The sequence below is a fragment of the Corapipo altera genome, unplaced genomic scaffold, assembly GCF_003945725.1.
Source record: "Corapipo altera isolate COAL_440 unplaced genomic scaffold, ASM394572v1 104, whole genome shotgun sequence".
In the NCBI taxonomy this organism is placed as follows: domain Eukaryota; kingdom Metazoa; phylum Chordata; class Aves; order Passeriformes; family Pipridae; genus Corapipo; species Corapipo altera.
In genome coordinates, this window is record NW_020884920.1 from 5,518,991 (window position 1) to 5,530,716 (window position 11,726).

Below are 11,726 nucleotides of genomic sequence, written 5' to 3' on the forward strand. Positions count from 1 at the left end.
GACACGGGTGGCCTTGGCAGTGCTGGAGGAACGGTTCAACTCGATCTCAGAGGGCTTTTCCAACCTAAATCATTTTGTGGTTCTCTCTCTGCCTTTACACTTGACCTGGGCACAAAACCCACCCCAAGCACCCCTGTGCTCCCTGTGGATGGTTTCCAGCTGCTCCCAGGGAAGGTGCAGGGCACAGGTACCCACTGCCTGCACACAGCTCCTGGCACACACACATGGAGCCTGGATGGACTTACGCCAGGACATTTCTACTGATCCTTCCTGGGGTTACTCGGGAAGTAGAGGGAGGAAATATTTTGCAGCTGTAGTCAAGTGAAAAGGAAACAGAGGCACTGAATGCAGGGAAGGGGCAGAGGGAAGGGTGACCCACGGGAGGTGCTGGCACCTGGAAGCATCCCCAGCTCAGGCTTGGAGGGAGGTTTCTAAACAGAAAAACCTTTCTGACTTATTGTCTGTAACATCTGCTCCCACTTGTGCCGTGCTGGAGAAGACAAATCAGTCCAAAAGTGTGGCTGATCTGCAGCAGAAAAGCCCTTTTCACCTCAGGGATGACGTTCAGATGTTCCTCTGGAACTCCACTCAAGTCTGAGCTCAGTGAGCAGTTATCCCTGTCCAGCTGGGCCCTGCCAGGCTCCAGACCCTGGGCCCAGCCTTGGGGAGGCTGCTGGGCTTTGCCAAGCCCCTCAGTGCACCCCAAGGAAAGGTGCAGCTGAATTTTGGCACTGCTTTCCCTGAGTTTTCCCTGTCTCTGGGGTGGGAACAGCCCCAACACAGCAGCTCTTCCAAGCAGATCCCTGTGCTGACCCTGGAGCAGAGCCACAGCCGAGCCCTGGGATGCTCCCAGTGGATCCTGAGCTGGTATGTCCATGGGAAGGAGTGTGCACAGGGCTAAAGGAGGCAACCAGGGGCAAAAATGAAGGACAATAACAATCATTAGAGGGGATTTTGGTGCCTTCCCACTTTCTATTCCCTGCTTGTTCATCCTTGGTACCCAAGAGGATGTCGGGGTGTCCTGTGCAGGGCCTTGATGATCCTCGTGGGTTCCTTCCAACTCAGGAGATTCCACAACTCTATGAACACCGAGTTTTAGGAATTTTCCAACCCTGGAAGCCCCCATGCTCTGCCCCAAGAAACCTCCACACTTGCCCTCCTCACTCAGCACAGCTCCTTCCTTTAACTCAGCCATGGAAAACTTCAGTCCTGCTCCCAAAGAGCTGAACATTTTGCACCTGGAATCTCGTGATGGGATTTGCATAAGCAGCAACATCCATCACTGACAGATAACACTCACCTACCCCAGCACTGCCATTTGATGGATTGACCTGCTCTGTTCAAAGGGAGAATTACTGGGAGAGCAAAGAGGTTTGGGTTTTTTTTCCTGACTGCAATATTGAAAAAAAAAGGGGGAGGATAAAATAAAATCCCCAATCAAACACTTCATGGTACACTTGGATCCACGGCACATTCTTCTGATGAATAGAGGCAATTATTTTTCAGAATAATTTAAGCAGCTTGGATTCAAGGGGCAGTTCAGAGTGACACTGAAATGAGCTCAAATTTAAACCAAGCTTTATTAGCAGCTGGTGATTTTTGACTTATTGCTTCAAAGAACTCCATGTCCCACGTTTGCAGAGCAATAACTCCCCAAATTACAATGAGCTCAGCAGGTGAAGGACCCCAGTGCCAGGGGTGCTTTGTCCCTGGGGGTGCTGTGGGATGAGGCAGGTGATGGGGATGCCATCCCTGTGCCACTGGGGACATTGCAATGACAGAGGTGACACATGGCAGTGTCCCAGGGGGGGTTAACCATCCTCTCCCACCCTTCTTACCCTGCCCAAAACCTCCCTCTTTATGTTGAAGGCTTAGGTTTCCCCTGACAAATCTGGGTTGGTTGGATGCCTCAGTTCTTCCTCTTGGATTAGCAGGTGGATGGTCAGGACTGGACACACCCCACCAAGCCTGAAGGAACCCCTGAGACATAACAGAGCAGCTGAATCCTGAACCTTTGCCCCAGATGGGAGATGAACCTGAACCCCTGGACCTGGGGATGCCCCTCGGCTCAGGTGCCATCGAGTGGCCCCCTCTGTGGAGGGTCCTACAAACCCGCCACCAGCAACACCACCACGCTGCTGAGAAAAGGAATTTATAAGGAGCTGCTGGCCTGGAGCAAATCCCACTGCAAATCCTGCCTGGGGGCTTGTTCCTGGGAAACCAGCCACGTCTGTCCCTGCTGCAGCTCTGGGTGCCTGGACAAAGGTTTCCCAGGTTCTCAGCCCTTCCCTTGGGCTGTCACAGCTGAATTCACCCGAGAGCTGGGACACATCCCTGTGCTTTAGCAGCTATAATGCCAGTGTAAATACATTCCCACACATCCCCAAAGATGTTCTCCATGGCTTTTCTATCCTGGGAATTAGCAGCCTGGCTGCTGTGGTATCTGAGAGAGCCTCATGATCTTTAATGGCTTCTCTGCATGAGTGATGCAGTTACATGCAGCTCACCCAAAATGCTCTTTCATCCTCTCTATGTGCTTTTCCTCCTTGGCACTACTCTCCACTTTTATTCCCTTTCATCTGAGCCTTAGGCTGTGCTGGGATGACAAATCCAGCCCTTAATGCCCAAGGAAATGAGGCCCAGTTCAGATGCAGCAGGACGGAGGTAACAAGAGATCTCAGATGCAACTAAGCCAAAAAATGGGGAAACGGCCCTGAATCTCCTCCCAGAAGCCCATGGGATGCTCAAAAGGGACTGAAACTGGGGCACAAAGCCACACATGGCAGGTGAGAATTGTGGGTCCCTGCATTTCTTGCTGGAGCTGAACCTGGAGCTCTGGCAGATTCCCAGTGGATGAGCTAACTTGGTATATATGAAACTGAGGATTGTGATGATCTCATAAAAAACTTCTTGAGGTTATGGGTTATAGAGCATTCAGCTTCCAGATCTGCATCCTCCAGTCCCTGTACCTCCAGCTGTGCAGTGCTCATGGGTCACACATGGATTCAGTAACTATGTCAACACGAGAAGTCCACGGACTCCCCCGTTCCTCTGCTCTACAGTCCAAAGATGTTTCACCACCAGCATTTTGGCTTGTTGGTTATCTCCAAACCCAACAGGAAACACCCTCTTCAGTGCCTCTCTCCCCACCAGCTGTCACTGAAGGGATGGGAGAGGGGAGGAGGAAGAAATCCAGTTATTTTGGTCCATGGTGATCCATACATTGCACCATCCACAACAAAACCAACATGCAAGTGCCTGGTTTTTATCCTCTGTGGAGGACCTACTACTGGGCACCAGGGGGGTCAGGCCTATTCCATGCTGACTCCCACTTGGATCATACTGTTGCTCTGACTGGAGTAAAAGCTGGGAGCCAGAAAATGTGTTTTACCCAGTCACAGCAGTTGGGTTGGGAATAACAACCCCTTTTTCCCCTTGCAGAAAGAGTCCAGCCATGGGAGTGACTCTCTAGGTCAGAAGGTGATTTCCAGGCACCTCTGAAAATGTTTAATCTGCTCAAAAACCTCCAGCAGAATAAAAGCAGCACACCCCTGAACCCCCTTTTGCTGGGTGTGGAGACTGACAAAGGGTGTGCCAGAAAATTGCTGGAAATGGTTAATTGTGCTCAAGTGCAGAAGCCAAGAAGTCAAACTCTGAGAGTCTCCACCACTCTCCTCGTGCACAGCCCTCCTGGCACTCACTCCCACCCACCCCAGCACTGAAATCCTACCCCAGGGCCAGGGCAAGGGGATGCTCAGAGGCTCTGGGATGAGGATGCTGCCCTGGGAAGGGGTGAATGTCCCTGGAAGTGTCTTTTGCAGCCATCTGAAACCAGCTGTGACACAACAGCTGTCCCAGTCAGGCTCTGGCAAGCCAGGAAAAGCCCCCAGGAGCCTGAATTTTTCTCCTTGCTTCTGCCTCCAACTGGAATATTACCAAAATAAATAAACAGAGTATCTCAAGATGCAGCTGAGAGAGAGAAAGGAGGAGTGCTGGCCATCCCTTTGGAGCTGGGGGAAATGAGCCAATTCTCAGCAGATTTTTCAGGCCACACAAGGTTCAGACACTGAGTCTCTAACCCAGCCCTCCAGGTCTGCAGCTGCAAAGCAGCTCCATGAAAGCCCAGTTGAAATCAGGGAGCCAAGAGGGATGGTCACATCTCCCCCTGTGGGGGCACATCCCACAGGATCCTTCCCTCCCACTGGCACGGAGCCAGCTCTGAGCAGGACAGGCTGGGGAACTCAAGGTAAGGATGCTGCTGGAATGGGATTTCCTTCCCAGCTTTCCTCAGTAATCAATCCCCAAATATCTGTGCTGGTGGAGAGCCCAGCAGACAGACAGACAGACACAGGCAGGGGCAGTGCATAAATCACCCAAGTGCCCAACAGGGCTCTTTTTCCTGCATTATTCTTTCATTTCAAACCTTTCAGCCTGGCCAGACCCTCCCCAGTCAGCACCAGCAGGCACTGGGAGGAGGTGAGTGGCTGCTCCATGACCCAGCAGGGAATGGCCCCATCCATCTCCTGCTCAAGGCTGACAAGTGCAATTGCTTCATATCCTCCACAAAACCCACGGAACGAAACCAGGATCTATTTTAACACATATTCAAAGGGACACTGTCAAGCAACTGAGATCCAAAATGAGAGATTTCGTAAACAGAGCAACCAAACAAAAGACTTTACAAAGCTTGATATTAATAGAAAAGTTATTGGGCTGCTTTTTTTGCCCCCCCCTTCCCTTTCACACAGCAATAAAAGAAAGCTTCTTAAAAATTCCCCCTGCAGTGTTTGCAACCCAAACAAACAACATTATTCTGACACATGAGAAACGAGCCCCAAGAGGAGCCAGAGCTGCAGGGAAGGCACAGGGGGCAGCTCCAGGAGAGGGGACAAAAGGCTTCAACTCCCTTCTCCCTCCCTTTTCACCCCTGTCCCCAAATTGTCCTACCTCAGACCCCCCCAGCAATGGTGGGATTCCCAGGAGGATGTTCCTGTCCCTTGCAGGGGTCCTGGTGCTGCTGCAAAATCAGCACTGAAGGAGCAGAGCCCGAGGTGGGGATGAGCAATAAAATTTGGATTTAAAACCACGAGGAACATGGGGGAAGGTTCTGAGCAGGCCAGGTAGGAGCTGGAGCTGCCTCCTGCTTCCTTTAGGCTCATTAGTGGTGGGCAGGGATGGCTGCACCTGGCAGGGAGGGGCAGTGGAGGGGCTGGGTGGGTGTTCCCTCGGTGAGGGGTATTGGCAGGCTGGGCTTGGTGCCTCAGACTGGGGGAAATCCCAAAACATCCCAAAAAACAGTGGGGATGCACAGGGCTCAGCATGGATGGGCTGTGTGGCTGTACCAGCTCTGTGCCCACAGAGAAGGGCTCAGGGGGGTTAGGAAGAGCATTGCTTAGGATGTGGCTCTTGGGAATGTGGGATGGAGAGGAAGGGAGCGAGAGGAAAAGGGGGTTGTTCAGTCTGGAGAAGAGAGGGCTCCAGGGAGAGCTCAGAGCTCCTTCCAGTGCCTAAAGGGGCTCTAGGAGAGCTGGAGAGGGACTTTGAACAAGGGCCTGGAGTGCCAGGCCAAGAGGGAATGGCTTCCCACTGCCAGAGGGCAGGGATAGATGGGATATTGGCAAGGAATTCTTCCCTGGGAGGGTGGGGAGGCCCTGGCACAGGTTGCCCAGAGAAGCTGTGGCTGCCCCATCCCTGGAAGTGTCCAAGGCCAGGTTGGATGGGGTTTGGAGCAACCTGGGCTAGTGGAAGGTGTCCCTGCCCATGGCAGGGGGTGGGACTGGATGATCTTTAAGGTCCCTTCCAACCCAAACCATTCCAGGATTCTGTGACATATCAAGACACTTTCCGGCTGAATAAAGTGCCACGGGTAACATCTGGGATTTAACCTGCTAGAAAAAACCTCACTGGCTTCATAAGTAACTTAAGAGCTGTGGGACTGTGCCTTGATGATGCAGCAGATCCCCTGGGTGGATGTGAGAGCCCCCCAAAATTCCTCCCAAAGCAGGGAAGGTTCGCTCCCTGCCTTTCACCTCCTGGCAGCCCCAGCTGTAGAAGCACGGGAGATGCTCAGAAAAGCCACGAGCAAAGCCTTGTCTAGCCAGGTCTTGGGCTGGAAAATGAAAAAGGAGTTGCAATTTGCACTTTAAATGAGTTAATGCTCCTCAAGTGCTCTCGTGTCAGAGCCGGAGTTGCAGCCAACGGCACAAAATGCTAATTCAGCTCCGCAATCAATGGGGCCTTTCTGAGAAGTGCCTGGATAATTAGGGGAGAAACAGAAAGGAGGGTTTTAAAGAGGCAAACAGCTGGAATTCATTACCTCCCTTTAGGATCTGAGCTGGCAAAGCAGTGGGTTCCTGAGGGCTGCCATGGGCAAGTTCAGGTACTCCCGGGAGCTGGGATGCAACAGGGATGGGCAGGATGCCACTCTCCATTTCACTGGAATGAAGAAGACCTAAAGGACCAGAGGGTGGAACCAGAACCAGCAGCTCATCAGATGTAGGAATGACCCAAGTTGGGCAGTGAGCACATCCCCAGTGCTGATCCATGGGAGCACCTGGGGAGGGATGTGCCCGCAGGGAACGGTGGAGTTTGGGCCAAGGGAAACAGAGCTGCAGCCCAACTATCTCCTCCTGATTCACCAGGTCTCCAAGAGAATATTTATTTAGCAATTGAATAAAAAAGATCAGTTAAAGGCATTTGGAAAGACTGCAGCAAAATATGGTCTTTCCTTGGGAGAGAATTCCTCGTCTGGTTCCCTCGTCTAATAAACGCTTTGGCATTAACGAGGCCCCTCCTCAGCATCTCTCACAGCTTTCAAAGGAGCAAAAATCACCAGGAGAAAAACCTCATGGGATGGGATGCCTATGGACATCAGCAAAGCTTTGGGGAAAACCCATAAAACTCAGTCTCTTTGAGTTTTTTCTGTGCACAGACTCAGCCCTACCCCTGAGCCCACAGTGTTTGGGGTCTGCTGTGTGGGGAGACTCCTCCTGACCCCAGGCAGGGCAGCAGGAAGCCAGAGGAGAACCAACATCCACCTGCCTGCTGAAATGAGCTCAAAGAGTGGGTTTTGGCTGCCTTTCCCTGGGGCTAAATGGTTACAAAACTCAGTTTTCATAATGTTTGCACTGGAGAGCGACAGGGACCAGCCTCGGGCTGGATGAGCCAGGCTTTAAATCTGGATAGAAATCCCCTGGAGTTGGCCCATCTTCCTGGGTGTTTGCCTCCTGAGGGGGCTGCAGGGAACAGGCTCTTTGCTTTGAGCACTGATGGACATTTTGATGTTGAGCTGCAGGAGTGAGTGACAGCTCTTAGGGTTTAGTCCTTGGTCAGGCACAGCTGTAAACCTGACCAGCACTGGCCCTAATCCAGCAAAGCACTTAAACCAACCTTCTCCTGTGGATTTCACCCAGGCTTAGAGCAGGCAGGGCTGCAAATGCAAAGTGAGGATGAAGCACCAGGAGGGGAGGATGTGATGCTGCCTGAGTTTGGGGTCAGCAGCCAGTGATAGGGGAGGAGGGGAGCTCCCAGGACATCACCCTGGTGTTATTTACACACATTATTTCAGCATCCAGCCAGGCCCAAGGAGGCTTCTAATGATGATAACTGGTGGCACAGAGATGATTACCCTGAATTTCTCAAGTTTTGCAGTTCAGGTGTCATCATCTCAACTCTCTCCTTCTAAAAAATCCCACTGTGGGTTGATTTCCAAGATGAGTGAACCCAGGGCTTTGAGCTTTAACTGGGCAATTCTGTGGCAAGGAGAAGTTGGCATCTTGAAAAACAACGCCCACGTGGTGTTTCTGCCATTCAATAACAGAGGGAAGATAAAACCTGGGTTCAAATAAAATCTCAAGGCATCACAGGGCACACAGAGCTGCAGGCAGGTTTCCAGGCTGAGCTGGAAAGCAATAAACTCCAGCTGAATGCAGCAATTCCCACCTCGGGCTGAACTCTTCTGGAGGAGTTCTGGCCTGTATATGCCAATCTCCTTTTCCTGGATATAAAATGAAACATAAGACAGGTATAAATTCATTTGCAAGCACAGACAGGCTGGGAAAAATCAGAGAAGACACTCGCAGGAAGCAGCCTGGGCAATCCTTTGGAAAGGCTTTGCACTGCTCCTCTGGGAGAACACGTCTCATGGATTTAGTTCCAAGGTACTCCATGCTTAAGCCATTAGATGTGCATAATAAATCCAGGGAAATCCCTAAACCCCTTTCTGTAGGTCAATTCTGGGAGTGTTTAACACTTGGTGCGGCTGAAGGGGTCAAAGGCTTCGAGTGTGCGAGTTGTCCTTCCACGAGTTGATGTCTCACCTCCAGCCCCAAGTGCTGTGTCTGAGCTGCCCCAAGAGCCTTCCCTGGCCTTGATTCTCCCAAAAAGAAGGACATTTGGAGGTGCAGACACTGCACACTTCAGGCTCTTCCTAACTTTTCCTTGTGTGCCTCCTCTGGGGAAGCTCCAGCACATCCAACCTGGTTAAGCCACCGAGCTGCAGCGCTCGTCACCTGACGAAAACCCTCAAGACCTGGTGGCACCAAGACTCATTTAGCATAGTTAATTGCAGCCCTAATGAACATGAATCTTGCCCCCCCTGTGGTTTTGACATGATTGCTTTCTCTGCCTGTTCTCATTGGAAGTCTCCGGACAGGATATTCCGGCCTGGCTCTGTGTCGTACCCAAGAGGCTTCTCTGGAGATGGGTGTGATGCAACAAGGCATCTCCTCTCTCTCCCATTGGTCCATGGCAATCAACCATTGAAGCAAACCCATCCCCCAGAAGATTCCTGTGCCCTTCTCTGTGCCCTGAACAAGGTGAGAATGGAAACAGCCTCTTCTTCTGGTTTCCACATCAGGACCAGAGGTTTCCATGGTTCTCAATGTAAATACCAGCGTGGGGACCTCACCATCTCCTGTGCATCTCTGCCTCTCAATGGCTTCAATCCACAGCCTGGTTGCCTCCAGTTCAGAGAATCTTAGACTGGTTTGGGTTGAAAGAGACCTTAAAGAGCAACTTGTTCCACCTCCTGCCATGGGCAGAGACATCTCCCACTAGCCCAGGTTGCTCCAAGCCCCGTCCAACCTGGCCTTGAACCAATCAGTTCAAACTGCCCAGTTCTCCTACAGCTTCCTATCAAGCACAGACATCATGGTTAACGAGCTGATGCTCCTGCCAAACCCATTTTTCACCATGAATCTGTTAGAAAGTTTCCAAACCACAAGCGAAAACCAAACCACGCAATGACAGTGTCACTGCCCACAAGAAAATCAGAATTCTTTACAAAATTCCTCATATCTGGCTGCAAGCAGCAAAAACTCCTCAGCCTTGCATGGGAACTTGTCAACCCCTTCTTCTAGCCATGAGTGAGATCCTAAAATCCACTCTTCTCCCCCCCGAGATGCTACAGTGTCTGTAACACCAGGTTTGGCAGGACTGACTCGCTGGAGCCCTGATGTGAGCTGATGTTTCCCAACTGATCCCTCTTCCCAGCCTGGTTTGGTGCTGAAAACAGTAGTTTTTAGTGTTGTTCCTCTCTGACTGTGTTGGACAATCGTTGCTTTGCTGTGGTGACAGCACAGGGCCCTGGGCTGTGCCCGACAACCAAACAACTCCTCCAGCAAGACAAATATTTTGCCGTCTCCAGATTCTGCATCGAGCAAAAATAACTCTCAATTCCCTTCTCAATTAGTTAATGTCATGAAGGGCTGAAATGTGCATCTAATTGTGCCTTTCTTACCTCAAATTATCTCTGGGAAGCAGCTCAGTCTGTGCCAGTCCCCTAGTACCACAGATCACAGCCAGGATGGGGACAACGGGGCAGCACATCCTGTGAGGTCCTCAGAGGGAAGGGAAAAAGGGTTTTGGGGGGGAAAAAGGGAGAGAAAGAGATGGCAAAGGCAGAGGAAGGGAAAACTCTGGGCCATGGGGCAGGTGGCAGGGACTGGAGAAGAAGTGGGGCTGGAAATTCAGAGGATGCTCCAGCCCTAAGGCATGTGGAGAAATACATTTAACTGCAAAGAGAAAATAAGCCAAGAAGAAAAAAAAGAACATTTGCTCGTGGACTAGAACTCGTTAATGGTGACAGATCTAAACTGGGGAATTATCCTTTGTTTCCCAATGAGCCCTCGGAAAATACTGAAGCAGAGAATTGACTGGGACAGTCTCGAATGCCCCTCGTGCAGAGTCACGGTGACCCTGTGCACCCACGGGCGGTGGCTTCGTCCCCCTTGGTGGCTCTGAGCCGTGGGGAGGGGGGGTGACACCCACGCTGGCTCCTGGGGAGTCCGCCAGCAGCTCTCCCTGCCTGTCAGCTCTGCTTTTTTCCTCTCTCTGGGCGATGAATAACGAGAATAAAACCAAGAAAGCAAGTGGTGTGACAGTCAATTACTGCCTGTGATTAACCACCCCAGAGCAGACCCTGCTCAAAACACCACTTGATGCTCCTTTTAAGCAAAACGGTTCCTCCGGAGCGCGGGATGGACATGGAAACGGGAAAACAAAGGAACTGCTGATTTATTTTCTTGTTTTCTTATGGAGTCACAGCTTCCCTAAATGTTAATGACTCCCCCACACACAGGATTTGCATATAAGCCTGCACGTATTGCTCTTGTTAGGGGAGGTGTTGGGATTTTGAGGGAAGGAGTTATCCCAAACTGCCCAAATGTCAGGAGAGGGATGAACCCAAAGTGAGGGTTCTCAGTGGGGCAGGATTTAGTTCTGGTGGTGAGCGTGTTTTGCCATAGTGTGATTTTATTTTTGGACAGATTTCCCCAGGAAAGCTGTGGCTGCCCCATCCCTGGAAGTGTCCAAGGCCAGGTTGGACAGAGCTTGGAGCAACCTGGGCTAGTGGAAGGTGTCCCTGCCCATGGAACGAGATGATCTTCCAGGTCCCTTCCAACTCAAACCATTCCATGACTCTATTTTTCCCCCCCTCCCCTGGAAAACTGCATCTCCAAAAAGCTCAGGAGTTACCTGAAGGTTTACAGAACCATGAGATGAGCAAAACATTATTTCTCTTTCTCAGCCCTCCTGTGGGTCTCACAGAGCCCAGGAGATTCCAGCCTGTGTGTCACTTCCCACTAAACCTTCTCAATGAAGGTCCCGTTTAGAAACACTTCATGATTATGTATTAAATGATTATTAGAAGCCATGACTGTGCATTCTTAAACAGCTTATTGTAAATCATCCTGCAATAAAACACCTCAAAAATAAACTCTCAACTGCTGATGCTTTAATAAGCTGCAATAAAAACACATATCAGAGCTTGTAATGCTGCTGAGCTTAAGGCAGCTTTAAGGAGCTAATTTAAGTCTGATTGACACCTTCAGCCTGCAGACACTTAGGCAAGGCAGCAGGAGTGATGCCCCTATTTGGGGATGCTCAACTCAACGGGATCCCAGGTTGTGCAGGAGCAGGAAAACCCCTCAGATGTTAAAAGGTGGGCAGAGAGGGAAGCCTGAGGCATCCTAGCTGCTGGGAAAGGGGAGGTTGTGCAGGGAAGGACGAGCAAGGCTGAGCCACTGGCTGCACAGGGAAACTTGGGGGTAGGAGTGGTTTTACCAGGTGAAATTCCCAAGTTTCTGGGTTTTTCTGCATAAGCAGCCTGGCACATGCACAGCTGGGACACGGGCAATGATGGATGTTCTGGCAGAGGGAAGGAGTCAGGAACCAACCCTGCATCCCGATGGATCTGCAGCCCCCCAGGGCAGGGCTGAGCCTCCTGG

At 51.2% G+C, this 11,726-nt stretch overlaps 1 protein-coding gene across 1 annotated transcript in view; it reads right to left on the minus strand.

Moving 5' to 3' along the window:
• Positions 1-10,582, minus strand: part of CACNA1H (calcium voltage-gated channel subunit alpha1 H) — a 133,308-nt gene extending 122,726 nt beyond the window's left edge. The window contains exon 1 of the mRNA XM_027656503.1: positions 10,578-10,582. The gene's annotated coding sequence lies outside the window, so the exon portion shown is untranslated. The remainder of the gene's footprint in view (positions 1-10,577) is intronic.
• Between the last annotated feature and the right edge of the window lie 1,144 nt (positions 10,583-11,726).